Source organism: Piliocolobus tephrosceles, chromosome 15, assembly GCF_002776525.5.
Source record: "Piliocolobus tephrosceles isolate RC106 chromosome 15, ASM277652v3, whole genome shotgun sequence".
Taxonomy (NCBI): Eukaryota; Metazoa; Chordata; class Mammalia; order Primates; family Cercopithecidae; genus Piliocolobus; species Piliocolobus tephrosceles.
In genome coordinates this window covers 87,989,367-88,003,033 of record NC_045448.1, presented here as the reverse complement: position 1 = coordinate 88,003,033, position 13,667 = coordinate 87,989,367, and positions in this window count along the sequence as shown.

Below are 13,667 nucleotides of genomic sequence, written 5' to 3'. Positions count from 1 at the left end.
CAATGTGTCATATATTTAGGTATTGAGATCACTCCTACGATGCGCTCACTCACTACAGACTGCTTAACTCTAATACAAAATCTTTCTCCTCCTCAAGACGCTAAGGAAATTCAACCCTTCCTAGACCTAGTAGGATTTTTCAGACACTGGATTCCTAATTTCGGAATCTTGGCTAAGCCTCTATATGCAGCTGTCAAGGAGACTCCCCAAGGATCTTTGTCTAACCCAAAGTTAATCTATAAACATTTCACTCACCTGAAAAACTGCCTTCTCTCACATCCTACTCTCTCGCTCCCAGACTTCCAATGTCCCTTCCAGCTTTTCACAGATGAAAGACAAAAAGTTGCAGTGGGTTTTTTAGCCCAATCTATAGGCGCCACCTATCACCCCGTGGCATATATATCTAAACAATTAGACCCCACCGTACAAGGGTGGCAGCCCTGTCTTCTGGCCCTAGCAGCAGCAGCCTGTCTAACCCAAGAAGCAAAGAAACTCATTAAGGGTGGTAACCTAACAGTCTTCTCTACTCACTGCCTTCAAGATCTTATTGCCCACAGAAGTATTAGCCGTCTAACCCCGTCCAGACTCCAACTCTTTCACCTCCTATTCATAGAGGACTCCACCATTACCCTAGGAGTCTGTTCCTCTCTGAATCCAGCAACCCTACTTCCTGACCCTCTCAAGCAACCTAGTACTGAACACTCCTGTCCAGAACTTTTAGAGGCCCAACCACCTAGTCACTTACATTTACATGACCAGCCATTGGAAGGCTCACAGTTAACCCTATATGTAGATGGCAGTTCTTTTATAAATTCTCTAGGAAACAGACAGGCAGGATATGTGATGGTTACATCTTCTGCTGTCCTAGAAGCTAAGCCTTTACCACAAGGAACAACATCACAGCAGGCAGAACTTATCGCACTAACTAGGGCTCGCCTCCTATCCAGAGGAAAAACGGTAAACATATACACAGACTCCAAGTATGCCTTCTTGACTGCACACACCCACTCTCTCATCTGGAAAGAGAGAGGGTTCCTAACCACCAGTGGCACCCCTATAGTCAACAAAAAACAGATACTCAAACTGCTAGACGCTTTATCAGCGCCTTCCAGAGCAGCCATCATACACTGTAAAGGTCATCAGACTCCATCTAACTCGGTGGCGGCTGGCAATAACTTTGCCGACACCACTGCCAGGAATGATTTAACTCTATGAGATGAGAATACACATCACAAAAGAGTTTCTCAGAAAGCTTCCCTCCAATTTTCAATGGAAGATATTTTCTTGCTTGCCACAGGCCTTGGGTTGCCACTTAATATCCCTTTGCAGGATTCTCAAAGACAGACTTTCCAAACTGTGAAAGGTAGATTAAGCTTTATCTCTGTGAAATGAATGGACATGTCAGAGAGCAGTTTCTTGGAATATGTCTTTACGGGTTTTATTTGATGGCATTTCACTTTTTGCCATAGTCTTCATTCTTCTCCAAATATCCCTTTTTTAGTTGTACAGGAACAGTGTTCAATCAGTACCTTATAAGAAAAAAGATATAACTACCTGAGTGGAATGCACATATCACCAAGCAGTTTTTCAGAAAGCTTATCTCCATTTTTTATCTGATGATATTTCCTTTTTCCCCCCAGGATCGAATGAGATCCTGAATATCCCTTCATGAATCCTTCCATGACGGAGTTTCCAACCTGTGTAAAGTAAAGAAAGCTTTAGCGATTTGAGATGAATAAACATAGCAAAAAGCAGATATTTAGAAAGCTTCTTTCCAGTTTATATCTGAAGATATTTCCTTTTTCACCATAGTCCTGAATGTGTTTTCAAATATCCCTTCATGGATCTGTCCAGGAAAGACTTTCCAAGCTGCATAATGTAAAGAAAGCTTGATCTATGTGAGATGAATAAACATATTACAGAGCCGTTTCAATGAAAGCTTCCTTCCAGTTTTTGTCTGAGGCTATTTCCCTTTTCACCATAGGAATCAACATGCTCCTGAATATCACTTAGTACCTTTATCTCCAAAAGGGTTTCCCCGATGTTGTATGAGAAGAGAGCTATAACACTGTGAGTGGAATGCACACGTCACAAAGCAGTTCTTCGGGAAGCTTCTCTCCAGTTTCCGTCTGAACATATTTCCTTTTTCACCATATACCTCAAAGCACTCCCGAATATCCCTTCACACGCTAAATATAAACAGGGTTAGAAAACTGCTCAATGAAAGAAGAGGCTTAACTGAGTGACAGGAATTAAGACGATGCAGAGCAGTTTCACAGAAAGCTTTCTTCTGGATTTTACCTGAGAATATTTCTTTCTCCAAATTATAAGGAGCATTCCGAAATGTCCTTCCTCAGATTCCACAAAAACAGTGATTTCAAACTGTTCAATCCAAAGAATGGTTTAACTCTATGAGACGAATGCACACATCACAAGTCGTTGCTCAGACAACTTCTCTCCAATTTTCATCAGAAGACGTTTTCTTGTTCACCAAAAGCCTCTGGGCACCACTTAATATTCCTTCACAGATTCCTCAAAGACAGAGTTTCCAAACTGGGTAACGTAGAGAAAGCTTTAACTCTGTGAAATGAATGCACATATGAGAGAGCAGTTTCTTGGAAGTCTTCTTTCTGGGTTTTATTTCAAGGTATTTCACTTTTTGAAATAGTCTTAAATGCACTCCGAAATATCACTTTTTCGGCTTTACAGGAGCAGTGTTCAAACACTGCCCTATGAGAAAAGAGGTATAACTCCCTGAGTGGAATCCACACATTACAAAGCAGTTTCTCAGAAAGCTTCTCTCTAGTTTTTATCTGAAGACATTTCCTATTTCACCAATGGCCTGAAAGTGCTCCCAAATGGCCCTTCGTGAATCCATCCATGACGGCATTACAAAACTGCGTAATAGGAGGAAAGTTTTATCTATTTGAGGTACAAAAACATATCTATCACAAAGTCATTTCACAGAAAGCTTCTTTCCAGTTTTTGTCTGAGGATATTTCTTTTTCCACCATAGCCATCCATATACTCCCGAATGACCCCTGTTAGCTTTTTCTCCAAAAGGCATTCCCCAATCCTCTATGAGAAGAAATGTATAACTCTCTGAGTGGAATGCACACGTCACAAGCAGCTCCTTGGAAAACTGCTCTCCATTTTCTATCTGAGGATATTTCCGTTTTCACCATAAGCCTCAAAGCGCTCCCGAGTATCCCTTAGCTGACTAAACTAAAACAATGTTAGAATACTGCTCAGTTAAAACAGAAGCTTTACTGTGCGAATGGAGTTCACATGACACAGAGTAGTTTCACAGTAAATTTCCTTCTGGTTTTTATCAGAGGGTATTACTTTTTCAGCATATTCTTAAGAGCATTCCCAAATGTCTTTTCTCAGGTTCCACAGTAAGGGTGATTTCAGACAGCTCAGTCCAAAAAATGATTTAAGTCTATGAGATGAATAAACACATCACAAAGCAGTTGCTCAGAACGCTTCTCTCCAGTTTTCAATGGAAGACATTTCCTTTCTTGCCACAGGCCTCCGGTCACCACTTAATATCCCTTCGCAGAATCCTCAAAGACAGACTTTACAAACTGGGAAATGTAGAGTAAGCTTTAACTCTCTGAAGTGAATGCACATGGCAGAGAGCAGTTTCTTGGAAGGATACTTTCTGGGTTCTATTTCAGTATATTTCACTTTTCACCATAGTCTTCCATGGGCTCCAAAATATTACTTTTTCAGTTTTACAGGAACAGAGTTCAAACACTGCCTTATGAGAAAAGAGGTATCACTCCCTGAGTGAAATGCACACATCACAAAGCAGTTTCTCGGAAAGCTTTTCTCCAGTTTTTATCTGAAGATATCTCCTTTTTCACCGTATTCCTGAGTGTTCTCCCGAGTGTCCCCTCACAAATACTTCTATGACAGTATTTGAAACTGTGTAATAGAAAGAAAGTTTTATCTATGTGAGATGAGTAAACATATCTATCATGAAGCAATTTCACAGAAAGCTTATTTCCAGTTTTTGTCTGAGGATACTTCCTTCTTCACCATAGCCAACTATATACTCATGAATGTCCCTTGGTAGCTTTTTCTCCAAAGGGATTCCCCAATCCTCTATAAGAAGAAAGCCATAACAATGTGAGTGGAATGCACATGTCACAAAGGAGCTCCTCGGATAGCTTCTCTCCAGTTTCTATCTGAAGATATTCCCTTTTTCACCATAAGCCTCAAAGAGCTCTACAAATATCCCTTTGCAGACTAAACAAAAACAGTGTTAGAATACTGCTCAATGAAAATAGAAGCTTAACTCTGTGAGTAGAATTCACATGACACAGAGTAATTTCACAGAATGCTTCCTTCTGGTTTTTATCGGATGGTATTTCTTTTTCAGTATATTCTTAAGAGCGTTCCAAAATGTTCTTTCTCAGGTTCCACAGAAAGAGTGATTTCAAACTCCTCAATCAAAAGTACGATTTAATGCTATGATATGAATATACACATCACAAAGCAGTTGCTCAGAATGCTTCTCTCCAGTTTTCAACGAAGACTTTTTCTTGCTTGCCGTAGGCCTCCGGTCGCCACTTAATATCCCTTTGCAGAATTCTCAAAGACAGAATTTGCAAACTGGGAAATGTAGAGTAAGTTTTACTATGTGAAATGAATGGACAAGTCAGAGAGTAGTTTCTTGGAATGCTTCTTTCCGGATTTTATTGGACGACATTTCACTTTCCACCATAGTCTTCAATGTGTTCCGAATATCACTTTTTTAGTTTTACAGAAACAGTGTTCAAACAGTGCCTTATGACAAGAAAGGTATAACTCCCTGAGTGGAATGCATACATCACCAAGCAGTTTCTCAGAAACCTTCTCTACAGTTTTTATCTGAAGATATTTCCTTTATCAACATAGACCCAAATGTGATCCCGAATACCCCTTCACGGATCCATCCACGATGGAGTTTCCATGCTACATAATGTAAAGAAAGCTTTTTGTATGTGAGATGATTAAACACAGAATAAAGAAGATTCACAGAAATCTTCTTTTCAGTTTTTCTCTGAAGATATTTCCTTTTTCACCATAGCCCTGAAGTTGCTCCTGAATGTCCCTTCATGGATCCGTCCATGACAGAATTTCCAACTGTGTGATGTAAAGAAAGCTTTATGTGAATATACATATCATAGAGAAATTTCATAGAAAGCTTCTTTCTATTTTGTCTGAGGCTATTTCCCGTTTCACCATAGGCATCAACATGCTCCCGAATATCACTTGCTAGCTTTTCTCCAAAAGGATTTCCCTGATGCTGTATGAGAAGAAAGGTATAACACCGTGAGTGGAAAGCACATGTCACAATGCATTTCTTCAGAAAGCTTCTCTCCAGTTTTGGTCTGAACATATTTCCTTTTTCACCGTAAGCCTCAAAGCATTCCCGAATATCCCTTCACACGCTAAACATAAATAGGGTTAGAAAACTGGTCAATGAATAGAGAGGCTTAACTGAGTTAGAGGAATTAGGGTGACACAGAGCAGTTTCACAGAAAGCTTCCTTGTGGATTTTACCTGAGGATATTTCTTTCTCCACATTCTAGGGAGTGTTCCCAAATGTTCTTCCTCAAATTCCAAAAAAAAACGTGATTTCAAACTGCTCAATCCAAAGAATGGTTTAACTCTATGAGATGAATACACACATCACAAAGCAGTTGCTCACAAATCTTGTCTCCAGTTTTCATCGGAAGATGTTTCCTTGCTCACCACAAGCCTCTGGGCGCCAGTTAGTATCCCTTCACAGATTCCTCAAAGACAGACTTTCCAAACTGGACAATGTAGAGTAAGTTTTAACTCTCTGAAATGAATGCACATATCAGAGATCAGTTTCTAGGAACACATCTCTCTGTGTTTTATTTGATGATATTTCACTTTTTGCTATAGTCCTCAAAGCACTCCGTAATATCACCTTTTTGGTTTTACAGGAACAGTGTTCAAACAACGTCTTATGAGAAAAGATGTATAACTCCCTGAGTGGAATGCACACATCACAAAGTGGTTTCCCAGGAAGATTCTTTCCAGTTTTTATCTGAAGATATTTCCTTTTTCACCACAGGCCTGAATGTGCTCCCGAATGTCCCTTGATGGATTCGTCCATGATGGAATTTCCAAACTGTGCAATATAAGGGAATTTTTCTCTATGTGAGATGAATAAACGTATCTATCACAAAGCAGTTTCACAGAAATCTTCTTTCCCTTTTTTGTCTGAAAATATTTCCTTTTTCACCATAGCTGTCCATATATTCCCAAATGTCCCTTGGTAGCTTTTTCTCCAAAATTGATTCCCCAATCCTCTATGAGAAGAATGGTATAATTCCGTGAGTGGAATGCACACGTCACAAAGTAGCTCCTTGGAAAGCTTGTCTCTAGTTTCTATCTGAAGATATTTCCTTTTACACCATAAACATCAAAGTGCTCCTGAATATCCTTTCACAGACTAAACAAGAACAGTGTTAGAATACTTCCCAATGAAAAGAGAAGCTTAACTGTGTAAGCAGAAATCACAAGACAAATGAAGTTTCACAGAAAGCTTCCTTCTGGTTTCTATCTGAGGTTATTTCTTTTTCAGGGTATTCTAAAGAGCGTTCCCAAATGTCCTTTCTCAGATTCTACAGAAACAGTGATTTCAAACTGCTCAATCCAAAGAATGATTTAACTCCATGACATGAATACAAACAACACAAAATAGTTGCTCAGAAATCTTCTCTCAATTTTCAATGGAAGACATTTCCTTGCTCATCACAGGTCACTGGTTGCCACTTAACATCCCTTTTCAGAATCCTTAAAGCAGACTTTCCAAACTGGGAAATGTAGAGTATGCTTTAACTCTGTGATATGAATGGACATGTCAGAAAGCAATTTCCTGGAATGCTTCTTTCCGAGTTTTATTGGACGACATTTCACTTTTCACCATAGTCTTCAATGTGCTCCGAATATCACTTTTTTAGTTTTACAGGAACAATGTTCAAACAGTGCCTTAAGAGGAAATAGGTAAAACTCCCGGAATGGAATGTACACATCACCAAGAAGTTTCTCAGAAAGCTTCCCTCTAGTTTTTAACTGATGATACTTTCCTTTTCACCATAGGCCCAAATGTCATCCCAAATTTGCCTCCGCGGATCCATCCATAACTTTCCAAGCTGCATAATGAAAAGAAAGCTTTATGTATGTGAGGTGAATAACATAGCAAAAAGCACATTAACAAAAACTTTCTTTCCCTTTTATCTGAGGATATTTCCTTTTTCACCATAGTCCTGAAAGAGCTCCCGAATGTCCCTTCGTGGATCCGTCCACGACAGAGTTTCTAAACTGCGTAATGTAAAGAAAGCTTTATAAATGTGATATGAATACACATCACAGAGCATTTTCATAGAAAGCTTCGTTCCCGTTTTTGTCTGAGGCTATTTCCCTTTTCACCATGGGTATCAACATGCTCCTGAATATCACTTGGCACTTTTTCTCCTAAAAAATTTCCCCAACGCTGTATGAGAAGAGAGGTATAACCTTGTGCGTGGAATGCACAAGTCACAAAGCAGTACCTAGGAAATCTTCTCTCCAGTTCCGATCTGAACATATTTCCTTTTTCACCATAAGCTTCAAAGCACTCCCAAATATCACTTCACACTCTAAACATAAACAGGTTTAGAACACTGCTCAATGAAAGGAGAGGCTTAATGAAGTGAGAGGAATTAAGATGACACAGAGCAGTTTCACAGAAAGCTTCCCTCTGGATTTTACCTGAGGATATTTCTTTCACCACATTCGAAGAAGCGTTCCCAAATATCCTTCCTCAGATTCCACAAAAACAGTGATTTCAAACTGCTCAATCCAAAGAAAGGTTTAACTCTATGCAAGAATACACACATCACAAAGCAGTTGCTCAGAAAGCTTCTCTCCATTTTTCATCTTAAGATGATTCCTTCTTCACAAGACTCTGGGCACCAATTAATATCTCTTCACAGATTCCTCAAAGACAGAGTTTCCAAACTGGGCAGCGTAGAGTAAGCTTTAACTCTGTGAAATGAATGCACATATCAGAGAGTAGTTCCTTGGAACTCTTCTCTCTGTGTTTTATTTAAGGATATTTCACTTTTCATCATAGTGATCAGCACACTCCGAAATATCACTTTTTCCATTTTACAGGCACAGTGTTCAAACACTGCCTTATGAGAAAAGAAGTATAACTCCCTGAGTGGAATGCACACATCAAAAAGCCATCTCCAACAAAGCTTCTCTCCAGTTTTTACATTAAGATATCTACTTTTTCATCGTATGCCTGAATGTGCTCCTGAATGTCCCTTCACGGATCTGTCCATGACGGAGTTTACAAACTGCACAATATAAGGAAAGTTTTATCTATGTGAGATGAATAAACATATTTATCACAAAGCAGTTACACAGAAAGCTTCTTTCCTGTTTTTGTCTGAGGATATTTCCTTTCTCACCATAGCCGTCCATATACTCCCAAATGTCCCTTGGTAGCTTTTTCTCCAAAGGCGATTCCCCAGTCCTCTATGAGAAGAAAGGTATAATTCTGTGAGTGCAATGCACACGTCACAAAGCAGCTCCTCAGAAAGCTTCTCTCCAGTTTCTATCTGAAGATGTTTCCTTTGTCAAGGTAAGCCTCAAAGTGCTACAAAATATCCCGTCGCAGACTAAACATAAACAGTGTTAGAAAACTGCTCAATGAAAAGAGAAGCTTAACTGTGTGAGTGGAATTCACATGACACATAGCAGTTTCACAGAAAGCTTCCTTCTGATTTTTATCGGAGGGTATTTCCTTTTCAGCATATTCTTAAGAGCGTTCCCAAATGTCCTTTCTCAGATTCCACAGAAACGGTGATTTCAAACTGCTCAATTCAAAGAATGATTTAACTCTGTGAGGTGAATACACACATCACAAAGCAGTTGCTCAGAAAGCTTCTCTCCAGTTTTCATCGGAAGACATTTCCTTGCTTGCCACAGGTCTCCAGTCGCCACTTAATATTCCTTTGCAGAATCCTCAAAGACAGACTTTCCTAATTGGGTAATGCAGAGTAAGCTTTAACTCTCTGAAATAAATGCACATGTCAGAGTGCAGTTTCTTGGAACAATTCTTTTTTGGGTTTTATTTCAGGATATTTCACTTTTTGCTGTAGTGTTCCATATGCTTCGAAATATAACTTTTTCGCGTTTACAGGACCCGTGTTCATACACTGCCTTATGAGAAAAGAGGTAAAACTCCCTGAGTTGATTTCACACACCACAAAGCAAATTCTCAGAAAGCTTCTAACCAGTTTTTATCTGTAGATAATTCCTTCTTCACTGTAGGCCTGAGTGTGCTCCCGAATGTCCCTTCACGGATTCATCCATGACAGAATTTCCAAACTGTGTAATATAAGGGAATTTTTATCTATGTGAGATGAATAAACATATCTATCACAAAGCAGTTTCACAGAAACCTTCTTTCCAGTTTTTGTCTAAAGATATTTCCTTTTTCACAATAGCTGTCCATATGCTCCCGAATGTCTCTTGGTAGCTTTTTCTCCAAAAGGGATACCTCAAACCTCTATGAAAAGAAAGGTATAATTCTGTGAGTGGACTGCATATGTAATGAAGCATCCCCTGAGAAAGCTTCTCTCCAGTTTCTATCTGAAGATATTTCCTTTTTTAACAGTAAGCCTCAAAGCACTTCGAATATCCCTTTGCAGACTAAAGGAAAACAGTGTTACAATACTACTCAATGAAAAGAGAAGCATAACTGTGTGAGCAGAATTCACACGACACAGAGCAGTTTCACAGAAAGTTTCCTTCTGATTTCTATCTGAGATTATTTCTTTTTCAGGATATTCTAAAGAGCATTCCCAAATGTCCTTTCTCAGATTCCACAGAAACAGTGATTTCAAACTGCTCAATCCAAAGAATGATTTAACTGTATGAGGTGAATACAAACATCACAAAAGAGTTGCTCAGAAAGCTCTCCAATTTTCAACAGCCGACATTTCCTTGCTCGACACAGGCCTCCACTTGCTACTTAATATCCCTTCGCAGGATCCTCAAAGACAAACTATCCAAACTGGAAAATGTAGAGTAAGCTTTAACTTTGTGAAATGAATGGACATGTCAGAGAACATTTTCTTGGAATGTTTCTTTCTAAGTTTCATTTGACGACACTTCACTTTTTGCCATAGTCTTCAATGTGCACCGAATATCCCTTTTGCAGGTTTACAGGAACAGCATTGAAACAGCGCTTTATGAGAAGAAAGGTAAAACTCCCTGAGTGGAATGCACACATCACCAGGCAGTTTCTCAGAAAGCTTCTCTCCAGTTTTTATTGACGATATTTCCTTTTTCACCATAGGCCAGAATGTGATCCCGAATATCCCTTCACGGATCCATCCATGATGGAGTTTCCAAGCTGCATAATGTAAAGAAAGCTTTATCTATTTGAGATGAATAAACATAGCAAAAAGCAGATTCATAGAAAGCTTCTTTCCAGTTTTTATCTGAAGACATTTCCTTTTTCACCATAGTCCTGAATGTCCTCCCGAATGTCCCTTCGTGGATCCGTCGATGACAGTGTTTCCTAGCTGCGTAATGTAATGAAAGGTTTATTTATGTGAGATGAATACACATATCATGGAGCAGTTTCATATAAAGCTTTTTTCCGTTTTTTTCTGAGGTTATATCCCTTTTCACAATAGGCATCAACATGCTCCTGAATATCACTTGGTACCTGTTTCACCAAAAGAGTTTCCCTGACGCAGTATGAGAAGAGAGGTATAACACTGTGAGTGGAATGCACACGTTGCATATCACAGAACATTTTCATAGAAAGCTTCTCTCCAGTTTTTATCGGAAGGGATTACCTGTTTCACCATTGTCATGTATGGGCTCCCGAATGTCCCTTTGCGGATCCGTCTGTGACAGAGATTCCATACTGCGTAATGTAAATCAAGCTTTATCATCATGAGATGAATAAACATAGTAAAAAGTATATTCACAGAAAGCTTCTCTCCAGTTTTATCTGAAGATGTTTCCTTTTTTGCCATAGTCCTGAATATGATCATGAATGTCCCTTCATGGATCCGTACATGATGGAGTTTCCAGGCTGAGTAACATAAAGAAAGCTTTGTTGATGTGAGATGAATAAACATAGCTAAAAGCAGACTCACAGAGAACTTCTTTCCGGTTTTTATCTGATGATATTTCCTTTCTCATCATAGGCCTGAATGTGCTTCCAAATGTCCCTTTGCGGATCCGTCAGTGATGGAGTTTCCAAACTGCATAATATAAAGAAAATTTTATCTATTTAAGATGCATAAACATATCTATCCAAAAGCATTTACACAGAAAGCTTCTTTTCAGTTTTTGCCTGAGGATATTTTCTTTTTCACCATTGCCCTCCATATGATGAATGTCCTTGGTAGCTTTTTCTCCAAAAGGAATTTCGCAATCCTCTATGAGAAAAAAAGGTATAATTCTGCGAGTGCAATGCACAGGTGACAAAGCAGCTCCTTGGAAAACTTCTCTCCAGTTTCTATCTGAAGATATTTCCGTTTTCACCATAAGCCTCAAAGCGATCCGGAATATCATTCACATACTAAACATAAACAGTGTTAGAAAACTGCTCAATAAAAAGAGAAACTTAACGTGTGAGAGGAATTCACTTGACACACAGCAGTTTCACAGAAAGCTTCCTTGTGGTTTTTATCTGATGTTATTTCTTTCTCCGAATTCTAAAGAGTGTTCCCAAATGTCCTTCCTCAGATTTCACAGAAACTTGATTTCAAACCGCACAAACAGAAAAAGGTTTAACTCTATGAGATGAATACACACATCACAAAGCTCTTGCTCAGAAAGGTTTTGCCAGTTTTCATCAGAAGACGTTTCCTTTTCACCAGAGGCCTCCGGACACCACTTAATATCCCTTCACAGATTCCTCACAGACAGAGTTTCCAAACTGGACAACATAGAGTTAGTTTTAACTCTGTGAAATGAATGCACATATCAGAGAGCAGTTTCTTGAAATGCTTCTTTCTGGCTTTTATTTGAGGATATTTCACTTTTCGCCATCGTCTTCAAAGGGCTTGGAAATATCACTTTTTCAGTTTTACAAGAACAGTGTTCAAAACACTGCTTTATAAGAAAAGAGGTATAACTCCCTGAGTGGAATACACATACCACAAAGCAGTGTCCCAGTAAGCTTCTCTCCAGTTTTCATCTGAAGATATTTCCTTTTTCACCATAGTCCTGAATGTGCTCCCGAGTGTCCCTTCGTAAATCTGTCCATGACAGAGTTTTCAAACTGTGTAATGTAAAGAAAGTTTTGTCTATGTGACATGAAAGCACATATCACAGAGCAGTTTCACAGAAAGCTTTTTTACAAGTTCTGTCTGAGGCTATTTCCCTTTTCACCATAGGGGTTAATGTGCCCCCGAATATCTCTTGGTATCTTTTTATCCAAAAGGGTTTCCCTGATGCTCTATGAGAAGAGAGGTATAACACTGTGAGTGGAATGCCCACGTCACAAAGCAGTACCTCAGAAAGCTTCTCTTCAGTTTCTTTCTGAACATGTTCCCTTTTTCACCATAAGCGTCATAGCACTCCTGAATATCCCTTGACATGCTAAACATAAACAGTGTTAGAAAATTGCTCACTGAGGCGGAGCAAGATGACCAAATAGGAACAATTCCAGTCTCCATCTCCCAGCGTGAGCAACACAGAACACCGGTGATTTCTGCATTTTCAACTCAGGTACTGGAGTCATCTCACTCGGGAGTGCCAGACAATCAGTGCTGGTCAGCTGCTGCAGCCTGAACAGCGAGATCTGAAGCAGGGCAAGGCATCGCCTGACCTGGGAGGGCAAGGGGGAAGGGAGTCCTTTTTCCTAGCCAGGGGAACTGAGACACACAACACCTGGAAAATCGGGTAACTCCCACCCCAATACTGTGCTGTAAGCACACCAGCACACCAGGAGAATATATCCCACACCTGGCCGGGAGGGTCCCATGCCCACGGAGCCTCCCTCCTTGCTAACACAGCAGTCTGCGGCAATCTAACCGCAAGGCAGCAGTGAGGCTGGGGGAGGGGCGCCCGCCATCCCTGAGGCTTAAGTAGGTAAACAAACACCTGTGAAGATGGAACTGGGTGGAGCTCACAGCAGCTCAAGGAAACCTGCCTGTCTCTGTAGACTCCGCCTCTAGGGACAGGGTACAGCTAAAAAATAACAGGGGAAGCAGCAGAGGCCTGTGCAGACGCAAACGACTCTGTCTGACAGCTTTGAAGAGAGCAGTGGATCTCCCAACATGGAGGTTGAGATCTGAGAAGGGGCAGGCTGCCTGCTCAAGTGGGTCCCTGACCCATGACTAGCCTAACTGGGAGACATTCCCCGCTAGGGACAGTCTGACACCCCACACCTCACAGGGTGGAGTACACCCCTGAGAGGAAGCTTCCAAAGCAAGAATCAGACAGGTGCACTCACTGTTCAGCAATATTCTATCTTCTGCAAACTCTGCTGCTGATACACAGACAAACAGGGACTGGAGTGGACCTCAAGCAATCTCCAACAGACCTATAGCTGAGGGTCCTGACTGTCAGAAGGAAAACTATCAAACAGGAAGGACACCTATACCAAAACCCCATCAGTA